The sequence below is a fragment of the Mobula hypostoma genome, chromosome 16 (genome assembly GCF_963921235.1).
Source record: "Mobula hypostoma chromosome 16, sMobHyp1.1, whole genome shotgun sequence".
Taxonomy (NCBI): domain Eukaryota; kingdom Metazoa; phylum Chordata; class Chondrichthyes; order Myliobatiformes; family Myliobatidae; genus Mobula; species Mobula hypostoma.
This window is the reverse complement of record NC_086112.1, coordinates 28,498,253-28,522,568: the sequence shown is the minus strand read 5'-3', so window position 1 is coordinate 28,522,568 and position 24,316 is coordinate 28,498,253. Positions and strand designations below refer to the sequence as shown.

The window sequence follows — 24,316 nt, the reverse complement described above, 5'->3', positions numbered from 1 at the left end:
CAGGATCAGGGATGTCTTGGATCATGTTTACAGCATTTTGGAGAGGGAGGGAGAGCATCCAGATATCTTGGTACTTATTGGTATCAATGACATAGGAATGAAAAGCAAAGAGGTCCTGATGAGATAATTTAGTGAGCTAGGCAGAAAGCTGAGAAGCAGGACCTCCAGGGTAGTAATTTCTGGATTGCTACCAGTTTCACGTGTCAGTAAGGGTAGAAACAGGATAATCTGGCAAATAAATACAAGGCTGAGAAGCTGGTATAGGGTGCAGGGCTTCAGGTTCTTGGATCATTGAGATCTCTTCTGGGGAGGTATGACCTGTATAAAAGAAACAGGTTGCACCTGAACCCGAAGAGGACCGATATTCTCATGGGCAGGTTTTTAGAGATGTTGGGGTGGGTTTGAACTAATTTGGCAGGGGGATGGGAACAGGAGTGAAGGGACTCAGGCGAGCACAGATGGTATCAGTGCATTTGGGATGCAGAATCAAAAAAGGTAACAAATACAGTGTTCAAAGTGTTATATCTCAATGCATGGAGTTAAAGAAATAAGGTGGATGATCTTGTTGCACTATTACAGATTGTCGGGTATGATGTTGTGGCCATCACTGAATCGTGGCTGAAGTATGGTTGTAGTTGGGAACTGACTGTCCAAGGTTACACGTCCTATCAGAGGGATAGGAAGGTAGGAAGAGAGGGTGGCACCGCTTTGCTGGTAAATAATGGCATTAAGTCAAAAGAAAGATGTGACATAGGATCGCGATGTTGAAGATGTTAACTCAACCCACTCTTATGGGTTAAGTTAAGAAACTGCAGTTATATACAGGCCTCCCAACAGTAGCTGGGATGTGGACCACAGATTACAACAGGAAATAGAAGAGGTGTGTCAAAAAGGCAATGTTATGATAGTCAAGGGAGATTATAATGCGCAGGTCAATTGGGAAAATCAGTTTGGTCACGGATCTCAAGAGAGTGAGTTTGTTGAATGCCTATGAGATGGCTTTCTAGAGCAGTTTATCATTGAGCCTACTAGGAGATCAACTATACTGGATTGGGTGTTATGTAATGAACTGGAGGCAATTAGGGAGATAAAGGAATCCCTAGATGGCAGTGATCACAGTATGATTGAATTCAACTTGAAATTTGATAGAAACATAGAAAACCAACAGCACAATACAGGCCCTTCGGCCCACAATGCTGTGCCAAACATGTTCTTACTTTAGAAATTATCTCGGGTTACCCATAGCCCCCTATTTTTCTAAGCTCCATGTACCTATCCAGGAGTCTCTTAAAAGACCCTATCGTTTCCACCTCCACCACTGTCGCTGGCAGCCCATTCCACGCACTCACCACTCTCTGCATAAAAAACCTACCCCTGACATCTCCTCTGTATCTACTTCCAAGCACCTTAAAACTGTGTCCTCTCGTGCTAGCCATTTCAGCCCTGGGAAAAAGCTTCTGACTATCCACACGATCAATGCCTCTCATCATCTTATACACCTCTATCAGGTCACCTCTCATCCTCCGTCGCTCCAAGGAGAAAAGGCCAAGTTCACTCAACCTATTCTCATGAGGCACGCTCCCCAATCCAGGCACATCCTTGTAAATTTCCTCTGCACCCTTTCTATAGATTCCACATCCTTCCTGAAGTGAGGTGACCAGAACTAACCACAGTACTCCAAGTGGGGTCTGACCAGGGTCTTATATAGCTGTAACATTAACTCTTGGCTCTTGAACTCAATCCCACGGCTGATGAAGGCCAATACACCGTATGCCTTCTCAACCACAGAATCAACCTGCGCAGCAGCTTTGAGTGTCCTATGGACTCGGACCCCTAGGTCCCTCTGATCCAAAGTAAATTGGAAAGAGCTGATGGCAGAGTAGCAATGGCATGAGATTCTCAACAAATGAGGAAGGTGCAGGATAGATGTATTCCAAAAACAAATAAATACTCAAATGGCAAAATAGTACACCCGTGGCTGACAATGGAAGTCAAGGTAAAAAAGAGGGCATACAACAAAGTAAAAATTAGTAGGGAGATAAGAGGATTGGGAGGCTTTTAGAAACCTACAGAGAATATCTAAAAGAATCATTAGGAGGGAAAAGATGAAATATGAGAATAAGCTAGCAAACAATATGAAAGTGGATAGTAAAAGCTTTGTCAAGTAGGTAAAAAATAAAAGAAAGATGAGAGTGGATATAGCACTGCTAGAAAATGAGGCCGGAGAAATCATTAAGGGGGCCAAGGAGATGGCAGATGAACTAGTGAGTATTTTGCATCAGTCTGTGGAAGACACTAGCAGTATGCCAGATGTTGAAGGGCATGAGGGAAGAGAAGTGAGTGCAGTTACTATTACAAGGGAGAAGGTGCTCAAAAAGCTGAAAGAGTTAAGGGTACATAAGTCACCCAGAAAAAATGAACTGCACCCTAGGGCTCTGAAAGAGGCAGTGGTAGAGATTGTGGAGGGATTAGTAATGATCTTTCAAGAATCATTGGACTCTGGCATGGTTCTGGAGCACTGAGAAATTACAAATGTCACTCCACTCTTTAAGAAAGAAGGGATGCAGCAGAAAGGAAATGATAGACCAGTTAGCCAGTTAGGGAGGAGGTTGGAGTCAATTGTGAAGGAAGAGGTTATGGAGCACTTGGTGACACAGAACAAGCTAGGACAAATTCAGCACATTTTCCCCAAGGGAAAATCTTGCCGAGCAAACTTGTAAGAATTCTTTGAGGAGATTACGAGGGGATGGATAAAGGGGATACAGTGGATGTTGTATATGTGGATTTTCAGAAGGTCTTTCACAAGGTGCCACACATGAGGCTGCCTACCAAGTTAAGAGCCCATGGTATTACAGGAAAGTTACTGGCAAGGTTACAGCATTAGCTGATTGCTAGAAGGCAGTGAGTGGGAATGAAAAGATCCTTTTCTGGTTGGTGCTTTTTCACAGGGGTTGACATTGGGAATGCTATTTTTATGCTGTATATTAATGATTTAGATGATTGTTGCCACGTTTGCAATTGATACAAAGATTGGTGAGGGGGCAGGTCGTGTTGAGGAAATAGGTAGCTGCAGAAGGGCTTAGATTAGGAGAATGCGCAAGAAAGTGGCAAATGGAATACAATGTTGGAAAATGCACTTTAGCAGTAGAAATAAATGTGCAGACTATTTTCTAAATGGGGAGAAAATCCAAAAATCTGAGATGCAAAGGGACCTAGGAGTCCTTGTGTAGACACCCTAAAGGTACATTGCAAGTTGAGTGGGCGGTGAGGAAGGCAAATGCAGTATTCGCATTCAATTCAAGAGGTTTAGAATACGAGAGTAGGGATGTGATGCTGAAGCTTTATAAAGCACTGGGGTGGCATCACCTTGAGTATTGTGAGCAGTTTTGGGCTCATCTAAGAAAAGATGTTCAGGCATTGAAGAGAGTTCAAAGGAGGTTCACCAGAATGATTCTGGGAATGAAGGAGTTATCATACAAGGAACGTTTGATGGCTCTGGGTCAGTACTTGATGGAATTTAGAAGAATGAGAGGGATCTCATCAAACCCTTCTGATTGTTGAAAGGTCTAGACAGAGTAGATGTGGAAAAGTTATTTCCCATGGTAGGGGAGCCTAGGAGAAGAGGGCACAGCCTCAGGATAGAGGGGCATCCATTTAAAACAGAGATGCGGAAAGATTTCATTTGCCAGATGGTGGTAAATTTGTCACCATAGGCAGCTGTGGAGGCCAGGTCACTGGGTGCATTTAAGGCAGAGATTGATAGGGTCATGATTGGACATGGCATCAAAGGTTACAGGGTGAAGGCTGGGGAGTAGGGCTGAGGAGGAGAAAAAAAAGGATCAGCCATGATTGAATGGCAGACAAGACACAAATTGGCCAAATGGCCTAATTCTGATCCTATGTCTTGTGGTCTAAACTGAATAGCCACAGGTAAATGTTCCACTTCTAACATTTTATTTTAATGAATTGCATCATGAGAGTATGCTCCCCTATTCCTCCACTTCCTAACACTATAGGGCATTGAAACATTTGAGCATTCAGCTAAAAATCTGAGAAGATAATAGAAGATGCATATGAAAGACTGTCTTTTCTGAAGCATCTTAAAAGTGGGAGGAAGAGGTTTATGGAGAGTACTCCAAAACATATCTTTGATTTGGAGTTTTAGTGATTTTGCTTTGTGAAAATTGGCTGATGTGCTTGTCAATATAACAACAATCATTGCCCTGGGAACTTCAAGTATTGTAATTAGTACTCAGAAAGCATTGTTTCCCGATACACTAGCATTTGTGGTCCAATTTTTAATGTAGTGTATGGTTTAATTGGAATTAAATATAAGACATGATTTCAAAGAATTGGATTCTGCAGGGAGCGCTCATGGAGTGAGATCGTCTCTGGCTTCGCTCCATTCCCGTTATCTTTTTTAACCTATGATCTCCTGGGATTACATAAAAATGAGGAGCAAGAATAAACTACATGGCCCTTTGAACTTATTCTGTCCTGCAATACTTCGTTACTTGTCTATTGCATTTGGTGCTCCTGATGTAGCTTTCTCCACATCAACAAGACCTAGCGCAGACTGGGTGACTGCTTCACACAGCACCTACACTCAATCTTCAGTGACCATCCCACACTCCCAGAAGCGTGCCACTTTGATTCCCCTTCCCATTTCCACATTGGTTGGTCTACTCTCCACTGCCATAGGAAGGCCCAACACAAAGTAAAGAAACAGTACCTCATATTCCTCCTAGGTAGTCTACAATTCAATGGCATGAATATTGAGTTTTCTAATTTTAGACAACCCTTCACTTCGAGGGGTTTTTTGCTCTTCTCTTCCTTCTCTATCTTTCCAAACCTGCACCGATCCTCCTATTTTGACCCCTTTCCCTCAAATTAGCCTCCAACCCCCATCTCTATCCTCTTCCCCTCCTGGGTCCATTCTCCCATTAATCACACAGTTTACCCAGAAGCTCACCCTGCCCCCATACCTAGCTCTGGTTCCAACTGCAATTCAGTATTGTAGGCAGTTGTGGGTCCCTTCTTTAAGAAAGAATGTGAAGATATTGAAGAGGGTTCAGAAGAGGTTCACGAGAATGATTCCAGGAATGAAAGGCTTATCATATGAAGAGCGATTGATGGCTCTGTGCCTGTACTCACTGGAATGAAGAAGAATGGGGAGGGTGGGAATCTCATTGAAACCTATCAAATGTTGAAAGGTCTACACCTCTCTCTTTCTGGCTATCCATCCCATAGGATGATGATGGTTCCTTTCAGTCAGTTAGTGGGGTGGTACTCCACTCCTCAGAAAGGATCAGCGTGTGCGTGAGTGGATTTTGGGTGAGTAGGGGGTGGCACAGGTCCAGACCCACCCTCTCGACAACCCCTCCTGGATCCAGCGGCATGGTGGGGTCCAAGACAGCTGGGGGAAGTTCTGTTGCAGTGAATGGCCAGACCAAGCTTCAATGCAAGGGATGCCCTTTCCATGCTTCACGGCACGTGTTTGCTAGATGGCCGTTGACCCTAAGAGAGGGTTCATTCGCCCTTTGACAGGTCTTGTTTTTCGTCCTGCAGCATGTCTAGCCACCCTCCTCACCAGGCAAGCCTGGTGGGGGAGCCGGTTTAGTCGCCAACCACCCGACCACGCGACAGGTAGTACTGGTACCATGTAGCACTCAGCAGAGTGACCTGACCACTGATAGGCCTACATAGAGTGGGTCTGGAGACTATGTATTTTATGGTGGAGGAGTCTAGAACCAGACAGTGCAGCCTCAGAATAGAGGGACATCTATTTAGAATGTGGATAAGGAGGAATTTCTTTAGTCAGAGGGTGGTAAATCTGTGGAATTCATTACCATAGGTGGCTGTAGAGGCCAGGTCATTAGGTGTATTTAAGGTGGAGGTTGATAGGTTCTTGATTAGTCAGAGCGTGAAAGGTTACGGGAAGAAGGCAGGAGACTGCGGTTGAGTGGGAAATGGATTAGCCATGATGAAATGGCAGAGCAGATTTGATGGGTCAAATAGCCTAATTCTGCTACTAAGTCTTATGGTCTTATTTCAGTAATAATCCTATTTTTCCTGTGAAAATTAACAATCTCACATGTCTAATTATTGATAGAGTGATCTCCAGTAACATCGAGGAGTTGGTAGAAGCATTCTGTCTTTTCCAGTACCACAGAGAGCTAGTTTTAAAATAAACTCTTTTTTTTCCATTTATTGATTGACCTTACAATAACTTTTAGTAAAGCTATTAGCATATTCTAAAAAATAAAGTTGCCTCACATGTGTTGAACAATTTCTCTGACAGGCCTTGATGTTGTTAGTTCCCCATTAAATTGTGCAAGGATCTTTTCGCTTGTTTTAGGTTTTTACCACAAATTCCTGAATTTTCCCAATACATTGTAAAATAAATTTCTGTACTTAATAAAAAATGTATCTGGCTATATGTTGTTTCTATTTGTGAATGATTAAATTCACTGATAATGGCTATTTTCAATTAAGCCATGTTAATTTCCATTCTAAGCAACTTCCGTCTATACAGATCAATTCATGATGTAGTACATTGAAATCAAACAAGTTAATACAATACAGAGTGCAGAGTCAAGTGTTACAGTACAAAGAATGTGCAGAGCGGGTACTGTAATCCTTTATTCTGCACTCTTATTGTTTTACCTCAATGTTCTATAGTAATGAATTGTTCTGAATGGATGTTTATGGAAATATTGCAAATTACGGATGTATGCAAGTTTCTCACTGGACCTCGGTACATGTTACAATAGGAAACCAATTTACTAGACGCAGATTTTCCAACCAACTGAGGCAAAGTAGCAAGGTAACAGAGGAAGAATAACCAAAGGGTGGTTAAAAACAGAAGCTGCTGTAAATAATGAGATTCTGTGGAAAGATGAAGAATTAATATATCAGGGCAGGTTTTCAACCTGAAGTATTATTCCTGTTTCTCTTTCTACAGATAATGCCTGACTTGCTGACACTTCCAGCATTTTGTTTTTATTTTAGACTTCTGATAACTGCAGTTATTTTCAATGTTCATCAACAGAAGTGTTATGCTTGGGCTAGATTATTGCAGGAACAATCTCATATTATTCTGCCTTTTATGAACTTTAACATAGCTTTAAGCCTTCCTTGGTTTTAAGTTTACCCATTTATGCCTTAAATGTACATCTTACCTCAAGCAACTCCTTTTTAAAATACTGGACAGACTGCCACAATGCTCAAAATGTGTGAGTAGTTTGCTGACAGTGTATTAATGATATAGACATGAAATGAACTCCTATCCTGAGCTACTCTCATTAAGCACAAAGTAGGACTGCTACACTTGAAATTTTACCCATAAAAGTCACTGCTTTATTTCTGACGGGTCTTCAAATTTCCTCATCTATTAAGGGTGTACATGAAGGACATTGTTTTTATTTTCTATTGGTACAGTGATATTTAACTATATGAATCAAACACCCAATGAATTGCAGTAAAGGTCCATGGAATTCTCTCATCTCCAAGCAGTGGAACAATTAACAGAAAATCTCTTACCACATGCTTGCAATTACTTTAACTCCCAGGAGACAGAAATTGCCCCATCAGAAAGATGAACGATAAATTGCATAATTTTAACGAACATCTGGGAAGCTTAACTTGCAAATGTGAAATTGACTTCATTGATATGAAAAGGTCACAATAACAATGTTCTTTGTATTGAACTAGTAAATTAGACAAAATGTTTTAAACATCTCAGAAAGGACAGCAGTTTAAATATTTCTTTTATTTTTAATTTGAGACTGGACATTGGCTGGAGTGTTTGCAGATGGAATTTATTTCCCAGCAGGTGTGAGCTGATGTAGTTTGGGAAGTCAAATGGGACAAGACATATGCAACAAATGGTCGGGCAATAAATAATGTTGATGAACAGAAGGATGTTAGGATTCTAATCCATAGTTCACTGAATATGGAAATATGGGTAGATAGGGTGATGAAGAAAGCATCTGGCATGCTTGACTTCATTTATTAGGGTCTAGCATATACAATTGGGGATGTTATGTTGCAATTTTACAAAATGTGGAAAAAACAGCATGTTAGTATTGTGTGCAGTTCTGGTGGCACATGATAGGATGGATATGATTGTGCCGGGAGAGCGCAGAGGATATTCACCACCATGTTATCTGGAGTGGAATATATTAGTTATGCGGTGAGACTGGATAGATGAACTTGATTTTTCTGGTGTGACAGGGAAATCAGGGGAGAGTTGATAGAGGCATACTGTGAAAAATTATGGGCAGATTGGATATTGTTCCTCTGACAGGTATATCAAAAACAAGAGCACATTGGTTTAATGAGAGAGGAAGGAGCTTTAAAAGGTGTCTGAAGGGCAAGTTTTTGTTTTACACAGAGCATCTAGACCTCACTGTCAGAGGAGATAGCGGAGTCAGGCACAATCACAATGTTTAAAGGATATTTGGACAAGCACTTGAAAAGGCAAAGAAGGATACATACCTAATGTGGCTCTTGCAACAAAAAGATCATTGTACTTTTTGTTTTCCTAATTTTTGCTGAATCTGCACATTAATTCTCTGCAATTTGTTAAAAAGAAAATCCATATCTATCTGAACATCAATATCTTTCATCCTCTGTTGTTTAGTAAATACTTCTTTTTAGTTTTTTTAAAATCTCACATTTGCCATATTATCTTCTATCTGCCATGTCCCTGCTCATTTGTTAAGGGTTTCCATGTTCCCCTGAAACACCTCTATATCCCCCTCGCAGTCTACATTGCCACCCTGCGTTGTAGACACAACTCCATCCTGGGCACAGGCCTCCCCACAATTGAGAACACCTTCAAAAGACGGTGGTTCAAGAAAGCTGCATCCATCATTAAGGACCTTCACCACCTGGTACTTCTCATTATTACCATCATGGAGGAGGTACAGGAACCCTTTCAGGAACAGCTCCTTCCCCTCTGCCATCAGGTTTCCGAACAATCCAGGAACATTACCTCTTTTGCCCTGTGTATTTGCATATTTTATTGCAATTTTAATTAATTTTTATGCTTTGCACTGTACTGCTGCCACTAAACAATAGATTTCACGACAGTGAAAATAACATGGTTCTGATTCTGAGTAGTACTGTCATTTTACAGCTCTGATGACCTGAGTTTGACTGGGTCCTTGCGTGCTATTGGTGTGGTGTCTGCACATTCTCTGCGTGACTTCACACGTTCTCCCAGAAAGTTCTGTTTTTGCCTCACATCCTCAAAATGTGCTGGTAGGTTAATTGGGAGCAGTGCATTTCCAATAGTGTGTGCTGTTGCCAGGGGATATCAGGGGTACTTGATGAGCCTGGGAGAAAGAACAGATTAGGAACGATATCTTGGGGAATGGGACTGAAGGGAATTCTGTCATGAACTCAATGAGCTGAAATGCATCCTTCTATGTCAAAGGAAAATGAGAAGTGAAATCTGTGTCATCAACAAACATGTTTATATTCAAAACAAATGCAGAAATGCTAGAAGAACTCGGCTATTCTGGTTTTACATGGTATCACTGGACATGATCCCCTTATACAGATCAGTGATTTTCCAGAGGACCAAGTAACAATCCTTGTAGTATCTCTGGTCATTGTTTTCCAAATGGAAATTCTACTCTCCGTCCTCTGATATTAGCCAATATATTAACCACACAACAATGTGCACTAACTTTGTTCTATAACCTCCTGTGTAGTGACTTACTGACGACCTTCTGAAAGTCGAAACACACATTAAGAATAAAGAAAAGCAGAAATCCCCTTACAGAGTGCTGATAAGTGACTCTGTTTTCCCTTTCCCAGATGCTAGCTGACCTATCGAGTGTTTGCAATATTTTCTGTTTTATTTCAGATAACTAGCATTTGAAGTTTGATTTTCAACAGCTAACCACCTTGACATTCAATGGCATCACTATTACCCAGTTTTCCACCATCAATATTCCAGGGGAAGGGGTACACAGGGAGTCAGCAATGACCAAAACAAAAAATCAAGATTCTAGTGGACCAGCTACATAAATTCTGTGACTACAACAGGTTGGGTGTTTGGATGCCCCAAAACTCTCTTGATCATCTACGAGACACAAGTCAGAAATGGGATGGGATATTTCTCTCTTGCCTGGATGAGCAAAAGTCCAGCAGCACACTCAAGAAGCTCAGTAACATCCAGGACAAAGCAACCCCCTTGACCAGCACCCCAAGACGAAAAATAATGACTGTAAACAGTAAGCACATAGTTCACCTTCAGGTCACACTCCACTTTGACTTGGATTTATCTACTTGTTCCTTCTTCATTGCTAGTTCCAAACACTGTAGGACTACCTTAACAAAGTAACTCACCACCACCATCTCATGGACAACTAGGATGGGCAATATCTGCTGGTTAAACCAGTAGAGCTACATTTCAAAAAGAACTGAGGGACAAGAGGGGAGGGAGGATGGCATTGTTGGGAATGATCTGTCATTTTATTGTCCACAGTATAGGTCATATATTTTCACTATCACATTCAATAGCTATGTTCCAAAAAAATTTAAGCAATACGGTTGCTTATGAAATGCATCCAACATTTTGCAATGTGTTTGTTTCAACACACCTTCCCTTTCCTACACAAGGTCAGATTTCTCAATGGCAGTGAGCTGAGTAGGTACAATAGCACTTTTCAGAAAGTGAGTTCCAGACTTTTCTACTTTTCTCAACAATAATCAAATGTGACAACTGAACTTCACCTCTCCTCTTCTCATTCAGTTTTGCCAACACAATTTTGAAGGTGTCCTTGTTGTTGTGGGATTCAAATATTCATCAGCATCACATCTGATTGACAGAAAAAAAGGAAGGTGGACAGATCCAGTTTATGATGGTGAAATGAAGATAGCTGAAGTTTTACTGTTACTTCAGAGTTCATTTGATGTGGCTTTGAGTTCGTGTTAATTGAAGATGTGGGAAGACAAACTAGTTCTTAAGGCAGCAATGTGAAGGAGCAATTGAAAGATTATCTTAGACGATAGTTCTGCACTATTGGGCAGAGTAACAGTATTTAAAATGAGAACTATTATTATATTAGCAAGAGAATGATACTCAACTTACTTTTCTTCAACCTGAAAAAAAATACTATTAACAGCTGTTCTGTAAATGTATTGCAGATTGTGCATAGCATGTCATTTATAAATTTAATACAAGATGCAGTTAACAATGTAAGTCAGGTTCAAATGAAGAATCTTAACGTGTAGTTCAATTTTATTAATTAATTTTTGACTATGTAAAACTTAAATCTTTTACATCACTCAACACCAAGTAACACATACAACAGAAACAGAAATATATCTCAGTTGTCTTTGCTTTAAAATGTTACATGTCACTAGCCACAACATGAGATTGAGGGTAGCAAATATTGAAGATCAGTTTACAGAGCCACAATTTAGCATGTATGTTTAAACAGGATTAAATGTCAATCAGAAAATGCAAGAAAATGGCTGGGGAAAATAGATAGATAAATGAAGAAAAGTAATTTTAGTTTGAAATACATTTGAGCAACACTAACAAAATAACTTTGATTAATGTGAAACGATGGTTCATAAAACCATTTTGCACCACCCCATTTCCTTTCTGACTGCCTGTTTAGCTTTGAGTTAAGTATGAATGCAGCAACCCCTGTGGTTTCACACTTGCAACCACTGCAGAAGCTCTGCTTATCACACAGATGCCAATTGCAAAGCAAGGGGTCCAGAGAAGCCCACAAATACTAAAGCTAGCTGGTGGACAAACAAATATTTGTTGGTCACAGATTTGAAAACAGCACCAAAGAGTTCTTAATATTACTGGTCCTATTTCCAATCAAAAGTACTGTAGTTTAAAATAATGGGTTAATGTACTTCAAGGCTTATTGGATCTTGAAGGGAACATGCTGGTAATAGCAGGAAAAAGGAAGTGAATTTCTGTTAAAATCTACTTTCAAAGTTGTTTTAAGACACAACTGACATATAATATATATGAAAAAGGAAGTAACGTACAGGAAATGTTAAAAGCTGAAACTACACAAATGCACTCTTCTGAGAAACCAGAGTGCAATGCAATACTAAACCAATTATTTTGGTCAGCTATGCCAGCAAAAGTGCATTTTATTTTCTTTAAATGGTTCTTGCAGTTCTGGTGTCAAATCAATTTTCTATGATAGCAAACCTTATGGAAATGTCCAAGGAATTTTGAGGGCATTTATTTATGTAGAATTTGTTTGTTCAGGAAGTAATAGTCAAATAATGAGGGACATTTTCAAATTGATCTCTAAATCATTCAGAAGTAAAATCAGGAAGCATTTTTGATAAAGTAGTTAGTGAAAACCCCAACTGGGTTCCCCTTAAAAATCCCATGATTTCTGTGCCTTTGTTGTTTTCATGGTAAAGAACAAAACAAGTGTCTATCTGGTAAGGCCGTCAAGAAACATAGATCTAAAGTGGGCAAACAAAATTGATCTATGGATCAGTCATGATTGACTAAATAATTGAATAAAATGATAGAAGAAAAACATGAGTGAAAGAGGACCAATTCTTTTGCCCCAAGTCTCATGAGTTAGCTACTAATGGCCGAAGTCCGACAATTAACCTTAATGACTCTAACATTAACTTCAGAAAAGGGAGGGAATTAAAAAAAACTGTAATTCTTGTTGCTCAAAACCATCCAAATGCAAAGGTTGAATCAGAATTTGCTTTTGTATAACCAAAGAATAAACACTGAGCTATTAATAAAAATTAGCATATTAATAAAACCTAGGTATTTTGGGCAGAACATTGCAAGGATAAATTGAAACAAAAACTGCTAGCTCTATTGGATGCATGAAAATATTACAATCAATCAGATAGCAAAGACTGAAGTCAAGCAGAAAAAGTAACCAATTGTTTGTATAAAGACATATGATTTTGATCATCTATCCTTCAGGCTCTTATAGACTCATTGTAAAAAAATTAAACTACATCTCTATGTCATACTAGTACTAATCAAACAATTAAATGTTGTTTACTTAAGTAAATATGGCCAAGCAGCAACTCTCAGACAAAGGCAGACTGACCACTACCTTGCTGAAGCCAGGCAGAAACCCTTTGAAGAGGATCCTGCTTCAGACCATCAGAAAACTGTCTCCAACATCATCACTAACCTCATCAACTCCCAACTACTGCCTTCAAACTCACAGTTCCCTTAATCCACACTACTCCCTTCTACCTCCTACCCAAGATCCACAAACCTGATAAGGCCTACTGTCTCTGCCTGCTCCTGCCCCAATAAACCTGTCCTCATACCTCAACTCCATTCTACAGCCCACCTTTCCACCTACATCTGCAACACTTCTAATGCTCTCAACCTCCTCACCACCTTTCAATTCCCTGACCCCCTCATTTTCACCATGGATGCCCAGTCCCTATCTCCGATCGAGATGGCCTTAAAGCTCTCCACTTTATTCTCATTATTTGATTCTAGTTGTGATTATAGCAGAAGCAATCATAAAAGGCTCAAACTCTGGCTTCTAAAATGAAGTTTTATAAAAATGTTGGTTATTCCATAAGGAGAACCTGATTTTTGAAAGGTAAGAAAGAGTTAAATCAATTGCTTACCTTTTCTTCTTTCAGCATTTGTAACCTTATTTATTGGATTCTCCTGTTCTTGTTGACATATTCAATGAATGTCAGTCGCTCTTTACATTTCCAATTCACTCTGGAATGATCTGTCCAAATGTATGTTTTAGGACTAACCTGAATTTAGCAAAGCAGCAGCATGTATAATTTCTCACTATGCACCAGGGCTCTGATGTCTCCCCTCAATCTGACCTTTTCATGTCAGTTTTCAGAAAACCACGATCAGTCTGGAGATTTATTTCGCAAAATAAATTTCAGGCCTGTTTCACTGAAACTCCAGCATGCTTAATTATCAATCACAAGAGGTGGCATGGATGAGCTGGGGCTACCCAGGCCATGTTTCAATTAAAGAGCCAGAGAAGTTTGGCTGCCAACATCTTGCCCTTCATTCCTAATGATTAAAGAACTTGATAAGGTCTTTAGTAAAAATAACTTTCTCTTCTGTGCATAGGCACTTCAGGAACAAGCACAGGAACATACTGTCTCAGAAATGGAAGTGGAAATCTGGAGCACTCCTCCCAAAAGGGTATCCGGGCTAATTCTGTGAGAAATTTCAAAACTGATACTATTTTTTTTGCAGTAAAAGGTAATGAAGGTGACTAAATAAGACAGGTTATTGGAATTAAGATTTTAGTTTGTCCACAGTCTAACTGATAGGATAATAGTCACTGTCATTTTTTCCATGGTAGGGGAGAATAAAGGTAGAGGCCATTGGTTAAATGTGAGAGGGGAAAGATTTAAATTGGAATTGAGGGTTGAGTTTTTCCACACAGCGGGTGGTGAGTATCCGAAATGAGCTAACAGAAAAGGTGATAGAGGCAACTACAATTATGATATTTAAGACATTTGGACAGGAAAATGAATTGGATAGGTTGGGGGGGGGGCGGGGTATGAGCCTAATGCACGCAAAAAGGATTAGCATAAATAGACCTCTCGATCTGCATGGACATTGGGTTGCAGGATCTGTTTCCATGCCATATAACTCTATGTCTATGGATAGGGAAGAAGGTTTTGAGGGACCAATCTGTTTGTTCTATGGCCAGATTGAAAACAAATTCCATTGGTGAACTCCTGAATGCATGAGCAACTTGCTCATCAGAGACTGCAGGAAGCCTGATAGCACCCCTGAGGGGCTCTATGGTTTTACATAGAGAGGAGGGATTGATCACAAAAGAGGAGTATTGGAGAGTCACATATTTTGGAGTAACTTTGTACCACTTAAAGCAGTGCTGTTTCCTTACACTTCAAAATTAGGTTAACATGTTATTCATTGAGGATTGCAGTGTGGTCCAGTTATACCAAAAATCAATAGGTGAAGTAGTGCGTAATACATAATCTGTCTATTCGTTCTTCAATATTATACTGAGATTAATTTGATATTTCAAAGCTTCTGGATTCAGGGATAGTAGAATAATGGTTTACAAAGGACTTGCAGGAGAAGAAAAGAGGTTCATATGAGCATGGGCCATATTGGAAATGCACAAGGATGAGGAAGATCTGGTTGCAGCTGTATCTACCAGTCCGTTTTGGTCTTTGAAGACAGAGCTACAAGAATTAAGTGGATTAAAACTGAGGACAAGGGATTGCCCCATAAGAAAGAGAAACCTGATTTAAGGAGAATGAGGTATGATCAGATTTAAATATTATGAGACTGACAGGCCAGGTGTTGACAGGCTGTTCTGTCTGACCAGAAAATCTAACACCAAGAGGGTCTCAAAATTAAGCAATTAAAGCAGGAGTGAATAAGGAAAATATCACAATGAAGAGAACTGTGAATCTTTAAAATTCATTACCTCAGAGGAAATTCATTACCTCATTACCTTCAAAGTAAGATCAATAATACATTGGGTACCAAGAGATAGGGAGATTGATAGATTAACCCACAAACAAAATTTAACAGTGAAGAGAAAGGCAGAATCAATGGGCTGAATGGCCTAGACAAGCTCTATCTTACTACTACTGTTAATGTTCATAGATCCCAAGGTGTAATGTTCACGTACAACAATCAAAGCACAACCATACTCCTGCCTTTTAGCTTCTACCCAAGCGGCTTTCCTGTCACCAGCCCAATCCTCCATTAAAATATGGAAGTTCTTTATATCTTTTTTAATTGATGAAGACATAATTATGAATGTGCAATATCTTGTCATGCAATTCCAGTGCAAGGAAGGAACATGAGCAGAGAAGTGTAGATTTAGAACAATATTAGCAAAATACAATCACTTCATAAACAGTTAATTAGACCTTATTAATATTTCAAATTTCATTGTATAGTCTAATTATTGCAATTGTCTCAAAATATTTATATATATCTTAAAAATAATTAATTGCAATAAACAAAAAGCCTTTCTTGTAGAATTTCTTTTTTTTAATTTTAAGCACAAAGAAAACCATAAAGACAAGTACTCCTGTTTACAGTACTGCTGGTCTTGTCTTGAAAATTAGATAACTGGAAAAAACCCTTCGATGATTCCATTTCTAGTTTCTTTAATTTTTTTTCCAGATGAAGTAACTTTCCAAGTACCCCTTTGGGTGAAGGCAGACACAACATTTTACCCCATCAAGAATGACTTCCTAAAGGTCTGTATGTGCACTGTATATAAAACCAAGCATTTTATATCCCATAAAATATTAAGATAGAAGTTGATCATTCTTATGTCATGCAAAACAAAGTAACTAAAAACAAAATGACTCAGTAATCTTCCTATGAGTACACTTTAAACCTGAGCAGAGAATGAAGCTCTTTTGTTCTGAAACTAATGCTGCAAATGACAGTGTGCATATTTTCCAATCTACAGATTTGACTACTTTGGAGGTAAATGTGAATCCTGATTTTAGAAGTATAGAATTAGGCGAAAACATGCAATTGTATGCCACTGGTTAATCTTTTTTCAATTCCTCTTTTTCTCCTGAAATTTGCCACAAAGAATACATGCAAATGCAATCAATAATAATTATTTGAGTTTTCACTTGCTTATCTAAACCAAGGTGTAGAAAACTCTGTGCATTATAATGGCAAATGCTCCAAATACTGCAGATCAATATTTCAATTCATGTAATTACATTGCAGTGCAACTTGGTAGTTTTGTCAAGGGCAGTGGGTGTAGGGACAGAGCTTTTTACAAATACCACTTCAACTTGCATTTGGGTCCGCAAATGAAACGTGAACTTGTCTGTTCTCCCCACTAATCCTGCCTGCTAACTTGCAAAACTTCCCTCCCCACTGATCTCCCTCCTGGTACTTATCCGTGTAAGCGGAACAAGTGCTACACATGCCCTTACACTTCCTCCCTTACCACCATTCAGGGCCCCAAACAGTCCTTCCAGGTGAGGCAACACTTCACCTGTGAGTCGACTGGGGTGATGTACTGCGTCCGGTGCTCCCGATGTGGCCTTCTCTATGTTGGCGAGACCCGACGCAGACTGGGAGACCGCTTTGCTGAACATCTATGCTCTGTCCGCCAGAGAAAGCAGGATCTCCCAGTGGCCACACATTTTAATTCCACATCCCATTCCCATTCTGACATGTCTATCCACGGCCTCCTCTACTGTAAAGATGAAGCCACACTCAGGTTGGAGGAACACCACCTTATATTCCATCTGGGTAGCCTCCAACCTGATGGCATGAACATCGACTTCTCTAACTTCCGCTAAGGCCCCACCTCCCCCTCGTACCCCATCTGTTACTTATTTTTATGCACACATTCTTTCTCTCACTCTCCTTTTTCTCCCTCTGTCCCTCTGAATATACCCCTTGCCCATCCTCTGGGTCCCCCCCACCCATCTTTCTTCCTGGACCTCCTGTCCCATGATCCTCTCGTATCCCTTTTGCCTATCACCTGTCCAGCTCTTGGCTCCATCCCTCGCCCTCCTGTCTTCTCCTATCATTTTGGATCTCCCCCTCCCCCTCCCACTTTCAAGTCCCTTACTCACTCTTCCTTCAGTTAGTCCTGACGAAGGGTCTCGGCCTGAAACGTCAACTGCACCTCTTCCTACCGATGCTGCTTGGCCTGCTGCGTTCACCAGCAACTTTGATGTGTGTTGCAAAACTATTTCCTATTTTTATTTCAGATTCTGTATCCTGAGTATCTTGCTTTTGTACTGTGCTGACTTGGCACCTTCTCTCCACAGATACTGCTCAATGCTCCCAGTATCTTTTGTGCTGAATTTAGACCTGCAGCTATCTATCTCTGATGTAGAAAATTTTGCAAATGGCATATTACAAGAGAGAAAGAAAATAAATAAGAAAATATATAAGATTGAACAACAGTCTGTTGTGTGGAATTAACTGATGTAAGTGAAAGATGAAAGTGAAAGACTCTGACACAGATTGGATGGGCTGAAGGACCTGTTTCTGCCCTGTGATAAAACAATATTATTATTATAACGATTTTATAAGATAGAAAAAGAAATAAATATTTTGTGAAATATATCTTAGCAGCTAGGTCCAAGGTGTTTGAGGATATGTCACCAATAAAGGAATAAAAGGTGAGGGCAATGCACAAAGAGACTGGACAGAGGGATCAACAAGATTTGTATGTGTGTAAGGGGACTACAATTAAACAGAAGACTGAGAGTTATGACATAATTTGAATAAGGTGATGAGAGATATAAATCTAATGGGGATCTGACAGGTATGCATTGAGTAGTTGATGCCTGAAATGCACTGCCAAAGGAGGTGGTAGATTTGGATACAATTACTCCATTGAAAAAGCATTTAAACAGACATTCAAGTAGGCAAGGCATAGAAGGATACAGTGATAATGCAGCTAAATAGGATTTTTGTTGATGGATGAAAGAGCGTAGTTGGCCATGTTGTACAACTTTGCTACTATGCTTGAAGCAACAAGGAACTATTGAAGGTCAGCTAACTGGGGGCTGTAGATTTCTTAACACAAGTCAGAAGATGTAGAACTAAGTTTCAAACAAATTGGAAGTCATGTAATATAAAGCTGGCAAGGAGAAGAATGGAAGCAGGCCAACACTAAAGTCATCAAAATTTTGGATAAGTGTGACAGTACTGGGAGACTCTGGAGGAGGGGGAGAGAGGAAAGTGTGGGTGTTAATAAGGGAAGCATTGCACCAACTTAAGTAAAAAAATATTATTAAGAGATGAGTTAAAACAGTAGGATTATAATCAGAAGCCAAAAGAACTTAAGGAATGAGGCCATATGATCCCTTCCAGAGAGTCCCCTCATTCAACTATTCCATGGCTAATCTGACTTTGGCCTTATCTTCACTTTTTTTTGTCAGTTTCCCAAATTTCTCAGTTCCCCTAGTCAAATATCCCACATAATCTTGAACAGATTCAACGATTCAGCCTTGGCAGCTCTCTTAAGCACAGGATTGAAGAATCCTCACATCCTGAGAGCAGAAATTCCTTCCACTCTCAGTCTTGAGGAAGTCGCATTGGTCTAGCAAGCAAGTTGAGGAGTGGGTTTCCTCCGGGTGCTTCGGTTTCCTCACACATTCCAAAAGACATACAGGTTAGTAAGGGTTTAGTAACTTGTGGGCATGATGTGCTGATGCCAGAAGCATGGCGACACTTGCGGGCTGCCCCCAGCACATCCTCAGATTGTATTGATTAATGACGCAAACAACAAATTGTACTAACATGAGAAAATCTACAGATTCTGCAAATCCAAAGCAACACACATAAAATACTCAGCAGGTCAGGCAGCATCTGTGGAAAAGAGTAAACAGTCGGCATTTCAGGCTGAGACCCTTACTGTATGTAAAAAGTTACATTTTACTGTGTGCTTCGATGTACATGTGACTAATAAAGCTAACTTCAGTACTTTTTTAAATTTTAGTCTCTAAAGTTGGAGGTCAGGATCTCCAAAATCTGCTTTTTTTTAAAAATTTCTTCTACCTATGCTTTATTAATGGAACAGACATCCAATAAAATTAAACTACTATATCCATTTCAATAGAAATGTAAAAATTTGCATCCAGGTTTACGAAACACACAACCTTTATCCAATTAAGACAGAATTCAAAATCATTTTAACATTAAAGTACAATTTTTTTCACATCTTTACAAGATCTGTAACTGTGAATTAGAAATGCCACTTCTTTGCTTAATAAATACTACATTCTTGTGAAAAATCACTCATGTTTAATTAGGCAAACTGGACTAATCTGCAGCTAAACAAACATTATGTACTGCTACCTGTTATGGTCACTTCAATAAGTAGCAGCTAGATGTGTAAATTAGCAAGGCACCACATTAACATGATGCAATGTGCACATTAGGACAGGGTTGCAGTTGCTCGTAAGTTAGTACACCAGAAACACTAGGCAGTGATTTTGCTTAGTGTCCACTTTATAGACTTCATGGATACAAAGCCTGTTGCTGAGACAGCATTTGATCACAATATTTTATTCATCTGTACATTAAACACATACAAGTTCACCAGAATTAATATCATTTAATATAATTAATAAAATGTAACATCTTTTGAATATGGTTAAGTGATCTGCCAATTAAAACATTCAATCGAAATACTTCAGTTTTTATGTTACTTGGAAATAATAATCTCAAATGCAAGAACAAATATATCACAGAGCATGATACTTAGTTATTCACCACATATTTGCATTATTAAAATGGATGAATGAGCTACTGGAATCATCAAGGATATAAACAAATTTAAGACAAATAATATCTCTCTTTTGAATTTAGCTTTATTTTAATCTCAGACGTGACTGTGATATTATGCAGCCAGTCCCTTTGGATTTTCAGATAAGATAGTTTTACAGTAACCATTTATCTTAATTAACTCTCCCATCTGTTACACTCTTATTTAACTACTCATATGCAGAGAGAGTGCACAATGACTTCGTTCTTTGCCCCAACACCTTACCACTGGAGATCTGTGCTTCATAAGAACAAGGTAACATACACTGATGTAAGAAACAGAGGCAGGAATGGCACACTTGCCTTCTCATGCCTGCTCCATTATTCACTATCATGGCTAATCTGCACCCATTTTCCACTTCCCATGTTGAACAAACATGAATATTTAGATCATTACGAAATGTGTGGCTACTATAGGAAAGTGCTGAGGTGAAAGTTAAGCCACAATCTTTTGAATGGGGTTGACTCCTGTTTCCATTCTTTTACTTTTTTCCAAACACATATCGGTGACATAATCTGGAATTATTATGTTAGGCTCAAAATATATTCAGGCAACACCTAGCCATTCTGTCGTTGCCTCTTTACACTGATGATTGGACATCCATTTCTGGAAGACAAACTTTCCTCCAATTAAGCACTGGGAAGCCTGAAAGCATTAATTCTAACCTCTTCACAGCTCAATACTCCACCATCAACTTCACTGCATTCTCAGGTAATTGAAGTTCTGCATTGTGACCCTGAAGCAGGTTAGGATTGCATTCCACTCCAATCAGCATGGAATTCTAATTTTGTTTTCATAACACCATCCATTTCTCAGCTGACCTGTTGTGCAACTGTCACCCATGTTAGTTTTATATGATAAATCCAGTGCATTACTCACCAGCCACTCATTTAATATTTCCATTAATGTCATCCACTTATTGCTTTCCAACCAGAGCTATTTCACTTAACTACTGTTTTTGTGCTCATTCAGAAATAAGACTGTAAGATACAGGAGTAGAATTAGGCCATCAACATCATGTATGCTCCACTGTTTCATCATGGCTGATCCATTTTCCCTCTCAGCCCCAATCTCCTGCCTTCCCCCCATATCCCTTCACGCTCTGACTAATCAAGAATCTCTCAACCTCTGCCTTAAATATATCAAATGACTTGGCCTCCACAGCCACCTGTGGCAACGAATTCCACAGATTCACCACTCTCTGGCTAAAGAAATTCCTCCTCATCTCCATTCTAAAAGGACAACCTTCTTTCCTGAGGTTGTGTCACCAGTCATAGACTCTTGCACCATTGGAATTATCCTCTCCACATCCACTCTATCCAGTCTTTTTAACATTCAACAGGTTTCAATTAGGTCACCCCTCATTCTTCTGAATTCCAGTGAGTACAAGGCCCAGAGACATCAAACACTTTTCATATGACAAGTCTTTTAATCCCAGGATCATTTTCGTGAACCTCCTTTGAACACATCCTTTCTTAGATGAGGCGTCCAAACTTGCTCACAATATTCCAAGTGAGGCCTCACCAGTGCTTTATAAAGCCTCAATATTACACCTTTGCTTTTATATTCTAGTCCTCTTGAAATAAATACTAACATCTCATTTGCCTTCCTCAACACCAACTCAACCAGCAAATTAACCTTTAGGGAATACTGCACAAGGCTTACTCCCAAGTCCCTTTGCACTTCGCACCTCAGATTTTTGAATTTTCCCTCCATATAGAAAGTAGTATATGTTTTTATTTCTTCTACCAAAGTGCAGGGCCATATACTTCCCAACTGTATTCCACCTGCCACTTCTTTGCCTGTTCTCCGAATCTGTCAAAGTCCTTCTGTAGCCTCTTTACTTCTGCAAAACTACCTGCCCTTCTATCTATCTTCATATTGTCTGCAAACTTTGCAACAAAGCCATCAATTCCATTTCCAAGTCATTGACATATAACACAAAAAGAATTGGTCCCAACACTGACTCCTTTAGAACACTGCTAGTCACAGGCAGCCAACCAGAAAATACTTTGTTTATTCTCATTCTTTGCCTCCTTCCAATCAGACAATGATCTATCCATACTAGTACATTTCCTGTAACACTATTGGCTCTTGACTTGCTAAACAGCCACATGTGTGACACCATGTCAAAGGCCGTATGAAAATTGATGTACATAACATTCACCAATTCTCTGCTATCTAGTCTGCTTGTTATTTCTTAAAAGAATTCCAACAGATTTGTCAGGCAAAATTTTTCCTTGAGGAAACCATGCTGACTGCGGCATTTTTTAAAATCATGCGCTTCCAAGTACCCCGACATCTTTCCAACGACTGAGGTCAGACTAACTGGCATATAATCTCCTTTAACTTTAAGGAAATGTCCTATTAAATTTCCTTTAATAATACATACTGACTCCCATCTGGCAATCACAGAGTTTTAAAACACACGAAGTGTTGCAGAACTCAGCCAGTCAGACATCATCTACGTGTCTGACCAGTCCCGATGATGAGCCACCATCGGAAAGGTACACTGTTTATTCCCTTCGATAAATGCTACCAGACTTGCTGTGTTCCTCCAGCATTTTGTGAGTGTTGCTTAAGATTTCCATCATCTGCGGAATCTGGTGTTTACAGTTATAACATCCGAATTTTTAAGTAGCTGTTCGCGTTGACCCCGATTACTTCAATGAATTCCCCAGCCCGAGAGTTTTCTGCACTCCTCAAGATGTAGTCTCTACCTACTTTAACCAGGGCGTCTTTCATGACAATGTAATAAAAGTTTTCGTCCCACGATCTAATATCCCTTTCTTAAACCGCTCTGCCTTTCTCAGCCCAACTTTGTTCCTTGAGTCATTCCTTAAAATGTTTTCGCCTCAGCTTTGGTCATTACCTTATCTGGCTCCGCGATTAATTTTGTCTGATAGCATTACAGCAAGAAACGAAGCAAAAAGGGCAAATTGTTGTTAAATCCAGGATTTGTTTTACAAAGTTAAATTACTGTATTTATTGTCATTACTAACTTTAGGATCCGTCGGCCGCTGACCGGGTTAAATCTGATTACAGTACACAATAAATAATTTGCTGTCTGTGTGAATAAATATCATCCCATAGGCCACGGGACGTAGTTTTTAAGTTTCTCTGCTCACAAATTAAAATAGCAGCATATTCATGCTCCCCTACTTGAATTTCTGAAATTGGATGATCTCCTATTCCTCGTCAAATATTTGGGAACGACTATTAAGTTCAGGAGGCAGCAACTGGTAAAATAAAGTCACGGATTTACTTTATAACTACGGGTAGCTTGACTGCGATGGCCAATGCCAATGCTGCAGCTTTAAACTTTAAAAGAAACATTTCAGGTATGCCAAGCGAGCAGATACTATCCTGAAACGTTGTCAGTATTTTTGGAGGGGCAGGGTAAGTCGGCTTCGGATTGTAAATAAAGCGTGACTGATTTTGAACTGTTCTTACTTCAGTTGCGAGATCGACCCCCTAGACCTGGCCCCCGTTCCCTGAGGCCCCATCGACTCGCGAGTGCCCGAGACCCCTGATTTCAAGGTCTCCACAACTGCAGCCGTTCTAGAATAAATCTGCAAGGCAACCCCCCACTTTCCCGCCTGGCTGGCTGCATTTTAATTTCACAGTGCGTGTATGTTTCTCCAGAAACGAGCTGGGTAGTCTGCATCACATGAACAGAGGGGTGGGAGTAACACAGGAACAGTTCAAGTGCCGTAGTGTGAAGTTCGCGTGTGTTTGCTGGGCTGCTGTGTTGGGGCTGTTCGCGCTCGGGCGCGAGCCTGCAGCCCGGACCCGGACCCGGACCCGCAACACGGACCAACTTCAAACCCGACCGAGTGTCAGACACACAGGCTCACTTACCTGGCACAGCTCCGACAACCAGAGGCCCGGTGCCAACATCCATTTACAGAACGCCAGCAAAATAATACCTGAAACACCTCCTGACATTCGAAAGTTTTGACAGCGGAAATTCAACGGCGCCGATGAGTGACAACCTAATCGACTATTCACCCGCTGGCAAAAGTAAAGCA

At 40.0% G+C, this 24,316-nt stretch overlaps 1 protein-coding gene across 1 annotated transcript in view; it reads right to left on the bottom strand.

Annotated features, from left to right (window-relative positions):
• The window catches only part of LOC134357306 (tumor necrosis factor alpha-induced protein 8-like), a 90,253-nt gene extending 65,956 nt beyond the window's left edge, over positions 1–24,297 (bottom strand). Inside the window, exon 1 of the mRNA XM_063068702.1 lies at positions 24,147–24,297. The gene's annotated coding sequence lies outside the window, so the exon portion shown is untranslated. The remainder of the gene's footprint in view (positions 1–24,146) is intronic.
• Between the last annotated feature and the right edge of the window lie 19 nt (positions 24,298–24,316).